Source organism: Moschus berezovskii, chromosome 27 (genome assembly GCF_049115385.1).
Source record: "Moschus berezovskii isolate FMDL1 chromosome 27, NW_MosBer_1.0, whole genome shotgun sequence".
In the NCBI taxonomy this organism is placed as follows: Eukaryota; Metazoa; Chordata; class Mammalia; order Artiodactyla; family Moschidae; genus Moschus; species Moschus berezovskii.
Window position 1 is genome coordinate 30,697,057 of NC_142486.1, and position 14,419 is coordinate 30,711,475.

A 14,419-nucleotide genomic window follows, 5' to 3' on the forward strand; every position below is an offset into this window, starting at 1 on the left:
CCTCAAACATATCTATACCCTAATCCTCAGACCCCATGCTGCTGCTGCTGCTGCTGCTAAGTCACTTCAGTCGTGTTCGACTCCGTGCGACCCTGTAGATGGCAGCCCACCAGGCTCCCCCATCCCTGGGATTTTCCAGGCAAGAACACTGGAGTGGGTTGCCATTTCCTTCTCCAGTGCATGAAAGTGAAAAGTGAAAGTGAAGTCACTCAGTCGTGTCCAACTCTTCGTGATCCCATGGACTGCAGCCTACCAGGCTCCTCCATCCATGGGATTCTCCAGGCAAGAGTACTGGAGTGGGTTGCCATTGCCTTCTCCCTCAGACCCGATGAGTATATTATAATATATGGCAAAGGAGAATTAAAGTTTCAGATGGAGCTAAGGTTGCTAATCAGCCAACCTTAAAATAGGAAGAGTATGCTGGATAACAGGGGTGGAGGTCAGTGTAATCATAAGGGTGATTAAGAATGGAAGAGGGATGCAGAAGAGGAGAGTCAGGGAGATGAGAGAAGTAGAACATTCAGAGGAGACACAGCTTTGCTTGGCTTTGGAGGTGGAGGGAGGGGTCCGGGGGCCAAGGAAAGCAGATGGCCACTAGAAACTGGTAAAAGGCAAGAAGAAGGACCCACCCCCAGAACTTCCAGAAAGGAACACAGATGTGTTAACATCTTGGTTTCAGCCCCATGAGACCTCTGTCAGACTTCTGACCTCCAGAACTATTAGATAATAGATTTGTGTGGTATTAAGCCTTAAGTCTTTCTGGCTGATCCTTCCCTCAACTGGATGCTCAGAAACATCTCTACTTTCTCCCACCTTGAGTACCTTTTCCTTCTTTGTCTGATTCTCAAGAGTCCTTTTAACAAACATATCCTTTAGTTTAAGTTTCTTGACGTTGTGCTCTTATTATGCCGTGCTGTGCTAAGTGGCTTCAGTTGTGTTCAACTCTTTGTGACCACATGGACTGTAGCCTGCCAGGCTCCTCTGTCCATGGGGATACTCCAGGCCAGAACACTAGAGTGCATTGCCATGCTCTCCTCCAGGGGATTTTCCCAACCAGGGATCAAACCTGGGTCTTTTATGTCTCCTGCATTGGCAGGTGGGTTCTTTACCTCTGAGCCACCTGGGAAGTCTATGCTCCTATTCCTGGTAGTGAAGTGTCCTGATCATAATTTCTAGATTAGACAGAGGACCATTTTTCAATAGATTTTTCATTCCCAAGGATTATTATAAGCAGAATTAAAGTATTCATGAACACTTAGTTAACCAGTTAATGACAGTAGTTAGAATCCCTTGTAGGTAGCCAAGATTCGTATGGATGAAACCAGTCCCTGTAGGATGTCTTTCTTTTATTAATATATATTTATTTATTTTTATTTATTTATTTGGCTGCTCTTGGACTTAGTCTGGCACTCGGCATCTTTAGTTGCAGCATGCAAACTCTCAGTTGTGGTATGTGGGACCTAGCTCCCTGACCAGGGATCAACCTGGGCCCCCTGCATTGGGAGCTCAGAGTCTTCGCCCCCGAACCACCAGGGGTGGTTATAGGTTTCTTATCCTATGCTGCTGCTGCTAAGTTCCTTCAGTCGTGTCCGACTCTGTGTGACCCCATAGACGGCAGCCCACCAGGCTCCTCTGCCCATGGGATTTTCCAGGCAAGAGTACTGGAGTGGGTTGCCATTGCCTTCTCCGTATCCTATATTTCTCTCAAAAAGAAAGAAAGAGTAAGGACAGAACGGTGTGGTAGCTAAGAGTCTGGGCTTCCGAGCCATGCAGATCAAATTTCAAATTCCAGCACTTCTGCTTACAATCTGTGTGACCTTGGCCATGTGACATGTGGGTTGGGGACCTCCATCCACTCAGCCTCCGGGTTTCCACTTGGTGTTTTGATCACCATGCTTCTGACCCCTGTCTCCCAATTTTCAATTTGTTCAAGGGAAACCTCTCTATTGCTCCCTCAAGACTGTAAAAGTTTGAGTATTTTCTAGTCTCAATTTCCTCCTCTGAGAAATATGGATAATGCCACACCGATTTTGAAGATGAAAGAAAATAATACACAGAAATGAATCGTACTGATCTTGGCACATAGCGAGGATTCAACAAATGCCGGTTGACAACATAGCACCAAGGACAGATGAGCCTCTTTGAGCTTCAGTTTCCTCACTTTTAAAATGAGATTGGCATCTTTCACACATAAACTGTTAGAATTTTAAAAGATGAGACATTTAAAATGCTTGTCCGGCACAAAAACTGGTTTCCTTTAGCTCTCCTATTCTTAGAGAAAGACACCCGAAGCAGCATCCATATACTCTAGTTCTTCTTTCCCATTTCACCTAATAACATCATGATTCTATTTCTGTGAGGACAGAACAGAGTTAGGGCTGTGCTCATTTCCCCCCACCCCCACCTCGAGGCATGCAGGATCTTAGTTTCTGGACCAGGGATCAAACCCATGCCCCCTGCAGTGAAAGCATAGATTCCTAGCCACTGGACCATGAGGGCGGTTCCCAGGGTTGTGTTCATTTCTGAAGTATTTGCCAAGAACATGATCAACTAATCTTGATTAACCTTGTCTATGGTTAAAGTTGTTGAGTTGCTAAGTCATGTCCAACTCTTTGGAACCCCATGGACTGGAGCACACCAGACTCCTCTGTCCTTCACTATCCCCCAGTGTTTGCTCAGATTCATGTCCAGTGAGTAGATGATGCTATCTAACCATCTCATCCTCTGCCATCTCCTTCTCCTGCCCTCAGTCTCTTCACATCAGGTGCCCAAAGTATTGGAGCTTTAGCTTCAGTAACAGTCTTTCTAATGAATATCCAGGGTTGATTTCCATTAGGACTGACTATCTTGATCTCCTTGCTATCCAAGGGACTCTCAAGAGAATTCTCTAGCACCGCAATTTGAAAGCATCAATTCTTACTCAGCCTTCTTTATAATCCAACTCTCACATCCATACATGACTACTGGAAAAACCATAGTTTTAACTATACAGACCTCTGTCAAGGGTGATGTCTCTGCTTTTTAATATGCTGTCTAGGTTTGTCACAGCTTTCCTTCCAAGGAGAAAGCATCTTTTAATTTCATGGCTGCAGTCAACATCCTCAGTGATTTTGGAGCCCAAGAAAATAATATGTCACTCCTCCCACCGTTTTCCCTTCTATTTGCCATGAAGTGATGGGATCAGATACCGTGATCTTAGTTTTTTGAATGTTGAGTTTTAAGCCAGCTTTTACACTGTCCTTTTTCACCCTCATGCTGCTGCTGCTGCTGCTAAGTCACTTCAGTCGTGTCCGACTCTGTGTGACCCCATAGGTGGAAGCCCACCAGGCTCCCCTGTCCCTGGGATTCTCCAGGCAAAAACACTGGAGTGGGTTACCATTTCTTTCTCCAATGTGTGAAAGTGAAAAGTGAAAGTGAAGTCGCTCAGTCGTGTCCGACCCTTAGCGACCCCACGGACTGCAGCCTACCAGGCTCTTCCATCCATGGGATTTTCTAGGCAAGAGTACTGGAGTGGCTTGCCATTGCCTTCTCCGTTCACCCTCATAAAGAAGCTCTTTAGTTCCCCTTCACTTTCTGCCATTAGAGTGGTATCATTTATTTGCATATCTGAGATTGTTGCATATCTGTTTCTTCCAGCAATCTTGATTCCAGTTTGTGATTCATCTAGCCTGGCATCTCGCATAATGTACTCTGCATAGAAATTATTTAAATAAGCGGGGTAACAATTTACAGCCCTGTCATACTTCCTCTCCCAATTTGGATCCAGTCAGTTGTTCCATGTCCAGTTCTAACTACTGATACTTGATCCACATAGAGGTTTCTTAGGAGACAGGTAAGGGGGTCTGGTCTTCATATCTCTTTAAGGACTTTCCACAGTTTGAGGGTGAGGAACCTGAGACAATATTTTCTGATCTTTCCAGAAAAGCAACTCCTCAGACCCATTCTATTCTCAAGGTCCTCAGAAAGCAGATGACATGTCTGTATGTCTGCTTTAACTGCTGGGGAGGAGGAATGGATTAAGTATCTATTTGCCAATTACATTTTTGCTGAAATTCATGTAAGCATTGACTAGGAAGTTAAAGGCAGAATGGTTTTAAAGAAAATAACAGAAGATTACCCATTGAGACACATACATCAACAACAACAACAAAAAACAAGACTCCCCTGGTGGTCCAGTGGTTAAGAATTCACCTGCCAATGCAGGAGACACGCGATCAGCCCCTAGTCCAGGAAGATCTCAGGTGCTTCGGAGCAATTAAAGTCGGGAGTGGGAGACACAGCTACTAAGCTCTCTCTCTAGAGCCTGACGCTAGAGCGGTAACTACTGAGTCCTGTGTACGTAGAGCCCGCGCTCCACAGCAAGAGAATGTCCCCTGCCCATCATAACCAGAGAAAGCTGGGCACAGCAACACCCCGCCCACTCAAAGAAATAAAAAGTTTTTCCATTACTCCCATTTTTGTTGGTACATAAGCCATTCAGCTATATAAAACACATCCCAATTCTGCTCTACATGTATCACATGCACTGAAAGTGATTTTAAAGCAGTTTTGTTGAGAATAACATATTAGTTTTGGCTGACTTAAGTACATCTTACTGTATGTTCAAATCTAATAGAAAATTATTAGGTCTGGATGTGCAATAATATTATCCTCGAAAAGGAAAAACAAAAGATATAAAATTACCTAAAAGAAATATTTTGGCACCGATGATTAATGTTCTGTAGCAAAGGTAGAGTAATCATAAATTTAAACCTAATATATGAGAAATTGACCTTACTTTCCCCCTGGTCCGGCTGTGTGGTCCGTGGTTTGTTTTTGTTTAAAAAAAAAAAAAGAAAGAAAATCTATGTTTAAACATATCTGCACTGTGGTTTGTACTGCAGATCTTGGCCACTAGGGGCAGCATCAGCCCTGACTTTTCTTTGATAGCTGGGTGATCTGGGTGCATATTTTGCCTATGTAGAAAAATCACAGTAGCTGACTTTGTGACTGGGAAATCACTTCTCTTTGGGCCTCAGTTTCCCCAGGAAGGATTTGGACTACATGAGCTCTGAGGTCCTGACAGTTAAAATTCCATAGCTCAATGATCATTATTTTGTTGTTATTAAGACAGAATAGCAGAAAGAACTGAGTTCTAATTCCAGGTATGACATTACTTTCGCTCTATGACTCAAGACAAGTCAACTACTCTCACTAGTTCTTAGCTTTAGTATTTGTTTTATTTATTTTTGGCTGCGCTGGGTCTTAATTGCAGCGCTCGAGTTTTTCTTGTTGTGGAGCAGAGGCTCTAGAGCCCACAGGCTTCAATAGTTGCAGCATACAGCTGTAGTTACCCCACGCCATAGGAAATCTTACCCAACTAGGGATCAAACCTGAGTCCCCTGCATTGGAAGGTGGATTCTTAATCACTGGACCACTAGGGAAGTCCCTGGTTGTTAGTTTTCTTAATTGTGAAATGAAATGAAGTTAGTATTTTTCTAATGCTGTTCTTCTTGCTACAAAGATGATGATGGAGGTAGTGGTGGTGATGATGGGAAAAAAGAATAAGAGAATGAAGATGATAAAGAAGGCAGGCGCATGCATGCTAAGTCACTTCAGCCGTGTCTGACTCTTTGTGACCCTGTGGACTGTAGCCCGCCAGGCTCCTCTGTCCATGGGATTTTCCAGGTATGAATATTGGAGTGGGTTGCCATGCCCTCCTCCAGGGGATCTTCCCAACTCAGGGATCGAACCCACGTCTCTTGTGTCTCTTGCATTGACAAGCAGGTTCTTTACCACTAATACCACCTGGGAAGCTGAAAGAAGACAGCACAAGACAAATAATTACCGATCCCTTATTAAGGGCCAGGCCGAATCCTAAGAGCTTTATCTGAATAATTTCATACAATCCCCTTTGAAACTCTATGATGAAGGTACCATGTCCTTATCCTCATTTTCAGCCATTGAAACATAGGTTCTGAGAGGCTGAGAGTGTGGCCTGAAGTCTCGGTGTTGCTTTACAATGTTGTTAGTTTCTGCCATGCACTAGTGTGACTCAGCTCTAAGCATACATCTATCCCCTCCCTCTTGAGCCTTCCTCCCACCCCCACCTCGGTTCTGATGAGACCCTGAACCTAAGCTTCTAAACCACAATCCTATCTTGCTTCTTACAATATCACTTGAGGATTTCAAAGCCTGACAAATGCATCTTCTTCTTAGATTTTTACCTCCAGAAAATGATGAACCAATTTTTGCCCAAAGCGGGGATATATATTGCTGGGAGTACACTTGTTGAGTTTAGATGATACACAGAGTCAGGCCCCACAGGGGGACAGTGCCCCCTTTAAGAATGTACAGTTTTTACAATATGAACCCTGTGTTTAGCCTGCCTCTGATCAAATACCATTTATAAGTAAGGAAGTTACTCTTTGAGCCTGTTTCATCCTTAGTCCCTTGGCGATGCAATAATACTGAATTGAACTCTTTGTGTTGTCATGAATAGTTAAAGTATTTGTAAAGGACTTGGGATAGTGCCTAAAACAAGTGTCTTGAAATGTTTATTATTCCTTTCAGTGTATTAATAGTCGACAAGAGCAAATCCTATAGTGGTAAATTTGCACATCTAAAACTTGATAAACTAATACATTCACTTTCTTTTTCTTATAATATTGTTTTCCCAAGCCCGTCTTTTTCCTGGAATCTTGAACATACAATGTCTTGTCTTATAAGGAAATATTACCTTGTGGTGGAGAAGGAAATGGCAACCCACTCCAATATTCTTGCCTGGAGAATCCCAGGGACAGGGGAGCCTGGTGGGCTGCCGTCCATGGGGTCGCACAGAGTCGGACAGGACTGAAGAGACTTAGCAGCAGCGGCAGAGGGAGTTAATAGCAGTTGAGGGAGAGTCAGCGTTTGTTCAGCTTAACAAGGACTTCAAGGCAACTAGTAAACATGATGCAATTTTTCTCTGATTAAAAAGTAAATTAAAAATTAAATAAATATTATGACTCTTACTTGAATGTGAAAACAAAATGAAAAATTAAAACAATAAAAAGTGAAGTCACTCAGTCGTGTCCGATTCTTTGCAACCCCGTGGACTGTAGCCCGCCAGGCTCCTCTGTCCATGGGATTCTCCAGGCAAGAACACTGGAGTGGGTTGCCATTTCCTTCTCCAGGGGATCTTCCCAACCCAGGGATCGAACCCGGGTCTCCTGCATTGCAGGTAGATGCTTTATCCTCTGAGCAAATGCACAACTTAAAAGCAATTGTAGGCTCACAGGAAGTTGCTGTTAAGAGCAGTTATGTAGAATGCCATGAACTCTTCACCTGGCTGCCTCCATTGGTGGCATCTTGTGTCCTGAAGTGCCATATCAAAGCCAGGAATTTGACGCTGGTGCAGTATAGTTTATCAGACTACAGACCTTATTCAGATGTCATCAGTTTTTTGACACCTATATATGTGTGTGTGTGCATAGCTCTGTGCAGTTCCATCCCATGCATAGCTTTGTGTAACCACCACTACAGTCTTGTTTCAGAACGGATTACCGCAAGGGACCTCTATCGTCTGTATTCCCTCTTCAATCCACTTATCCTTAGCATGTGACCTGTTCCACTCTCCTTTGTTTTTATTCTTTTGGCTGTTCTGGGTCTTTGCTACTGCAGGGGTGGGTGGCACCCCAAGGCCAGAACAAGCAGTAGTCTTCTTCGGAAGGTCTGACCAGCCTGCGCCAAAGTCTCCTGAGCTGAGAGCAGTGATGTCACCACAGATCTGCAGTTTTCTTGAACGAGCCAGGAGGGAAAGGGGGAGAAAACTCATTGCTGTATGTCCCCAGAAGAACCAAATGTGCATGGATGCTGGCACTGCAGAGCTGATACTGACAGGCAATAAACACAAGCATCTAGTAAAGACCTCACTAAGTGTTTAATTCATTGTTTCAGCTTCTGCGTCTCTTCTTGTGAGAGTAATTCAAAGACTATATTACAGCACTGTCAGATAAATGGTTGAAACCCATGCTAAGTGAGCCAGAAAAATCAATTAATTTGTAAACCCTTACTGCTAGAAATAATAATGTCCGGTTTGTTCCTTTTCTAGGCTGAGGAATTTTTAAGATGATTTGGTTGATGGTCCTTGAAGTTTCACGTTGTCTAGGAAATGGTAGAGCTGGTTTGTTGGCCGAAATCTTCATTCATCTCTTCATGTTTTCATTAAGTAATTTGGCTGCGTCGGGTCTTAGCTGCAGCAGGCCGTATCTTCACTGCATCACGCAGGATCTTTCCTTGTGGTGCATACACTCTCTAGCTGTGTCTCTCGGGCTCCCAAATATACAGGCTCAATAGTTGCAGCACATGGGCTCGGTGGCTCTGCATGTGGGATCTTAGTTCCTTGACCAGGGATCAAACCCATGGCCCCTGCACTGCAAGATGGATTCGTAACCACTGGACCACCAGGGACATCCCCTCGTCTCCTAATTTATTCCATAAATTTTGTTGAATCCCAAACCCCAACAATGTACCAGACACAGTCCTAGGAGCTAGAGATATAGGGACTGAATAAATGAAATTTCTTACCTTCTTGGAGCTGACATTTCATGAGTGAGGCAGAGAGTAAACATTTACGTGTCTTGTCAGGCCACATAGTGGCATGGAAACAAACATACTGCAGAAGAATGGAGAGAGAAATGAAGATCCCTCTGAGGGGAGGGTCATCTGAGTCATGGATCTTAGCATTTACTAAACACTTGCTACATGCTAGATATTCTGTGGGTGGTGGAAAGATGAGTAGAGGGAATAACATGGTTTACTGGTTACCCACCTCGTGGGGAAGGTGTAAATCACAATAAAAATGTTTCCAAGTTATCCCTTGATATCCCTTCAAGATGGATGTTTCCCCCATTTTACAGTGAAGATTTGGACATTCAGAAATTTTTAATTACTCTTCACAGAAGAAAAGTTCCAGCACTAAGACTCTACCACAGGTCTGTTTGCTTCTAAAGCTGTTTCACTCATACCACTGTACAGACAGAATTGGAGAAGGGATCAGTGAGTTAAACACCTTCAGTGCTTCCAAACATGCCACAAAAAGGTCTTGAACTGTCAAATACAAACTAAACCACAAGGTCCTCCTAACTTGATTTTATTTCAACAATGAATCCAAAGGGATTTGAGGGTCTTACAGGTCTTGTGTTCAGAGTTCTGAACATTTTTACTGATGAGAAATATGTGAAAGTAGGGACTTCCCTGGTGGTCCAGTGGTTAAGAATCCATCTTCCAATGCAGAGGACACAGGTTCAATCCCTGGTCGCAGAAGATTCCACATGCTGTGGGGCAACTAAGCCCATTTGCCACAACGACTGAAGCCTCACTCCCTAGAGACTGTGCTCCCACTACAAGAGAAGCACAGCAACGAGAAGCCTGTGCACTGCAAGGAAGGTAGCCCTGCATACGACAGCTGGAGAAAAGCCCGCGCACAGCAGCAAAGACCAAATGCAGCCAAAATAAAGAGAAACCGTGAAAGTACTGACAAATCAAAACACGTGGTGAACATGCTTTTGAGTAACAGAAATCTTGACTCATAGAAATAGAAAAAAACTGAGCATTTTACAGATATCAACCCAGACCTTTCTGCTGTATTCCACATGCATCTATCCAACTTCTCTACTTGGGTATCTATCAGGTATCTCAAACTCAGCATGCTCCCAAATTAAACTCCCCAAACCTGCACCGTTGTTTCCATCTCATGTCCTGACAACACCATTCTTCCAGTGGTTTGGGACAAAATCTTAGAAGTATCCTTGTCTTCTCTTGACATCCAAGCTCTCGTAACATTGTGCCAATTGTATCCTCAAAATACGTTCAGAGTCTAGCCACACGTCTCTGTCTCCACCTTTAGCATCCTGTTCTGAGGCATCATTGACTTTTGCCTGGATCCCAGCAACAGCCTCTTAACAGGCTTCCCACCTTCTCTCCTTCCCTCCATTTAATTTTCAATGCAGCTGACAGAGTGAACCTTTAAAAAATGGAAGTCATAAATATACAATATTTATTTTTCTCTTTCTGACTTACTTCACTCTGTGCAAAGATTGACCTAGGTCTCTTCAGATGACCCAGTTTCACTCCTTTGTATAGCTGAGTGATATTCCTTTGTACCTACATGTACCACATCTCCCTTATCCTTTCATCTGTCCATGGACATTTATCTTGCTTCCATGTCCTGGCTGTTGTAAATAGTGCTGCAATGAACTTTGGGGTGCGTGTATCTTTTTGAATTATGCTTTTCTCAAGCTACATACCCTGTAGTAGATTGCTGGGTCATACAGTAGGAGTCTAGAAAAATGGTACAGATGAACCTACTTGCGGGGAAGGAATAGAGATGCAGACATAGAGAATAGACATGTGAGCACGCGGGGCGGGGGTAAATTGGAGACTGGGATTGATGAACGTGCATTGCTGTATGTAAAACAGACGGCTGGCTGGAAGATGCTGTATAGTATAGTGCAGGGAGGCTCAGCTCAGTGCTCTGTGAAGACCTGGAAGGGTCGGATGGGGGGTGGAGGTGGGAAGAGGGGCCAAGAGGGAGGGGATATAGATATGCATAGACCTGATACCAAGGGAACATTTCATGCCGAGATGGGCTCAATAAAGGACAGAAATGGTATGGACCTAACAGAAGCAGAAGATACTAAGACAAGGTGGCAAGAATACACAAGAACTGTACAAAAAAGAGCTTCATGACCTAAATAACCAAGATAGTGTGATCACTCACCTAGGGACAGACATCCCGGAATGTGAAGTCAAGTAGGCCTTAGGAAGCATCACTACGAACAAAGCTAGTGGAGGTGATGGAATTCCAGTTGAGCTATTTCAAATCCTCAAAGATGATGCTGTGAAAGTGCTGCACTCAATATGCCAGCAAATTTGGAAAACTCAGCAGTGGCCAGAGGACTGGAAAATGTCAGTTTTCATTCTGTGTCCAAAGAAAGGCAATGGCAAAGAATGTTCAAACTACTTCACAGTTGCACTCATCTCACACGCTGGCAAAAGTAATGCTCAAAATTCTCCAAGCCAGGCTTCAACAGTACATGAACCGTGAACTTCCAGATGTTCAAGCTGGTTTTAGAAAAGGTAGAGAAACCAGAGATCAAATTGCCAACATCCCTTGGATCATCAAAAAAGCAAGAAAGTTCCAGAAAAGCATCTGCTTTATTGACTACGCCAAAGCCTTTGACTGTGTGGATCACAACAAACTGTGGAAAATTCTTCAAGAGATGGGAATACCAGACCACCTGACCTGCCTCCTGAGAAACCTGTATGCAGGTCAAGAAGTAACAGTTACACCCAGACATGGAACAACAGACTTGCTCCAAATCGGGAAAGGAGTACATCAAAGCTGTACATTGTCATGCTGCTTATTTAACTTATATGCAGAGTACATCATGCAAAATGCCTGGCTGGATGAAGCACAAGCTGGAATCAAGATTACTGGGAGCAACATCAATAACCTCAGATACCCAGATGACACCACCCTTATGCAGAAAGTGAAGAAGACCTAAAGAGCCTCTTGATGAAAGTAAAAGAGGAGAGTGAAAAAGTTGGCTTAAAACTCAGCATTCAGAAAGCTAAGATCATGGCATCCAGTCCCATCACTTCATGGCAAATAGACGGGGAAACAATGTAAACAGTGACAGAGTTTATTTTGGGGGGGCTCCAAAATCACTGCAGATGATGAGTCCAGCCATGAAATTAAAAGATACTTGCTCCTTGGAAGAAAATCTATGACCAACCTAGACAGCATGTTAAAAAGCAGAGACATTCCTTTACCGACAAAGGTCCATATAATCAAAGCTATGGTTTTTCCAGTAGTCATGTATGGATGTGAGAGTTGGACTATAAAGAAGGCTGAGCACTGAAGAATTGATGATTTTGAACTGTGGTGTTGGAGAAGATTCTTGAGAGCCCCTTGGACTGCAAGGAGATGAAACCAGTCCATCCTAAAGGAAATCAGTCCTGAATATTTATTGGAAGGACTGATGTTGAAGGTGAAACTCCAATACCTTGGCCACCTGATGTGAAGAACTGACTCATTTGAAAGGACCCTGATGCTGGGCAAGATGGAAGGCAGGAGGAGAAGGGGACGACAGAAGATGAGATGGTTGGATGGCATCACCGACTCGATGGACATGAGTTTGAGTAGGCTCCGGGAGTTGGTGATGGACAGGGAAGTCTGGCGTGCTACAGCCCATGGGGTTGCAAAGAGCTGGACACAAGTGAGCGACTGAACTGAACTGAAATATGTGACTCACTTTGTTGTACAACACTGTAACGTAACTGTGCTCCAACTTAGAAAAGAAAAAAGCGTTTCAGTTGCTCCAGTAAAAAGCAAGTTGTATTCTGTCATGCCTCTGCTCTGAATTTTGCAGTGGCACCCCATTTTACTCAAAATGGTTTTTACTAAAAAACCAAAGCTCTTCCGACGGCATAAAAGGACTTTCTGTGATAAACTCCTGTCATCTCCATGCCTGCTTCTGTTACTCCACTCCCGTTGTTGATCTGCTCCTAGGACACGGGTCTCCTTGCTGCTCCTGCAAGTTCCAGGCATTCTCTTCCACCTCCTTGGAGCCTTTGCTCTAGCTTTTCTCTCTATCAAGACACTCTTCCCCACAGAAACCCTCCAGATCTTTGCTGAAATGTTACCTTCTCAATGAAGGTGACCCTGACCACACTTTTTAATCACGCAACCCATGTGCTCCCTGCTGTAGCTTGCTCAGTCCTCTTCATCTTGCTCTGCCTCTTTTTTCTGCATATTATCCACATCATCTTCTATCACATTACATGCGTGCATGCTAAGTCGCTTCAGTCACGTCCGACTCTTTGTGACCCTGTGGACTGTAGCCCGCCAGGCTCCTCTGTCCATGGGATTCTCCAGACAAGAATACTGGAGTGGGTAGCCATTTCCTCCTACTCTCCAGGGGATCTTCCTGATTCAGGGATCAAACCTGAGTCTCCTGAATCTCCTGCATCACCTGCATTATAGGTGAATTCTTTACCTCTTAGCCACAGGGGAGGCCCTATCACGTTACATCATCTATCTGAAAAGTGAAAGTGAAGTCGCTCAGTCGGGTCCAACTCTTTGTGACCCTGTGGGCTGTAGCCTAACAGGCTTCTCTGTCCATGGGATTTTTCAGGCAAGAATACTGGAGTGAGTTGCCCTTTCCTTCTCTAGGAGATATTCCCAACCCAGGGATTGAACCTGGGTCTCCCGCATTGTAGGCAGACACTTTACTCTCTGAGCCACCAGGGAAGTCATCTATCTAGTATATGTATTATGTGAATTCCCCTGCCAAAATGTAAGCTCCATTGGGACAAATGTCTTTGTTTTATTCACTCCTGTATCCCAAGCCCCCAAAGCAATGCCTGAAACAGAATAGACAGGCAGTAGATATTTGCAAAACAAATAAAAGAATTTCCCTAGGAAGATATAGTCCCAATGCCCATCAACCTAACTTGGAGTTCTGCATGTTTATTTGTTTAACTGAGAAACCCTAGAACAGTACTGAATGAAGAATGAGACACCAGGATTTCATTTTTCTAGTTCATCTCCTCTGAGGATCGAATGCAAGCTGGGGATCCTAAATGTCATACCAACAACTGTGGGTGCTGGAAACAGAGTAACCACAGGCAGTTAGAATTTCACAGCTTGAGTGGGGCATCCCTCAATGCAAGCGGCAGCTGGTTTGTACCACAGGCAAACCCTCCAGGAGAAGGCAGCTGCAGCACACGTTATTCCAGAAGAGTTCTGATTCTGTTAGAAAAACTGGCAAGCTGTGCTCCTTTGCATATTTTTTTAAAATTTTTATTATTCTCTTTCCAGAAAGGAGAACCAAGCACTTTTGTGGCTTAACCTCAGTTACAACAAAATGTCCCCCAGCATTGTGTCCTAAAGTGAAAGACTGAGCAGCAAGATGCACTGAGCAGGGTGAGCGGGAAGAGGATGTAAGACACACGGTGAAGGGCCTCTTTTGTGGGCATCACAGCGTGTACCATCGTTATCACTGGAGGGAGGGAAGGGGGAAAGCGGTCGATGCAGATTTGGTAGAGGACATGGACCGTCGTCTTAGTAAGAAGGAGAACTCGGCAGGGAAACCAGCAGGTGTGCCCTATGGGGCTCAAGGCCAATTCCAGTGTGACGTCTCCTGTGTAGAGTGACCATTGTAACAGCTTTGTTTAAAAACAAGGAAATGCATCAATACAGGGACTTCCTTGGTGGTCCAGTGGCTAAGATTCCATGCTCCCAATGCAGGGGGCCAGAGTTCAACCCCTGGTCAGAGAAAACTAGACATCACGTGCCACAACTAAAGACCCCACTTGCTGCAATGAAGAACGAAAATCCCGTGAGCCACAGCTAAGACCTGGCACAGCCAAATAAACATTAAAAGGAGAAAAA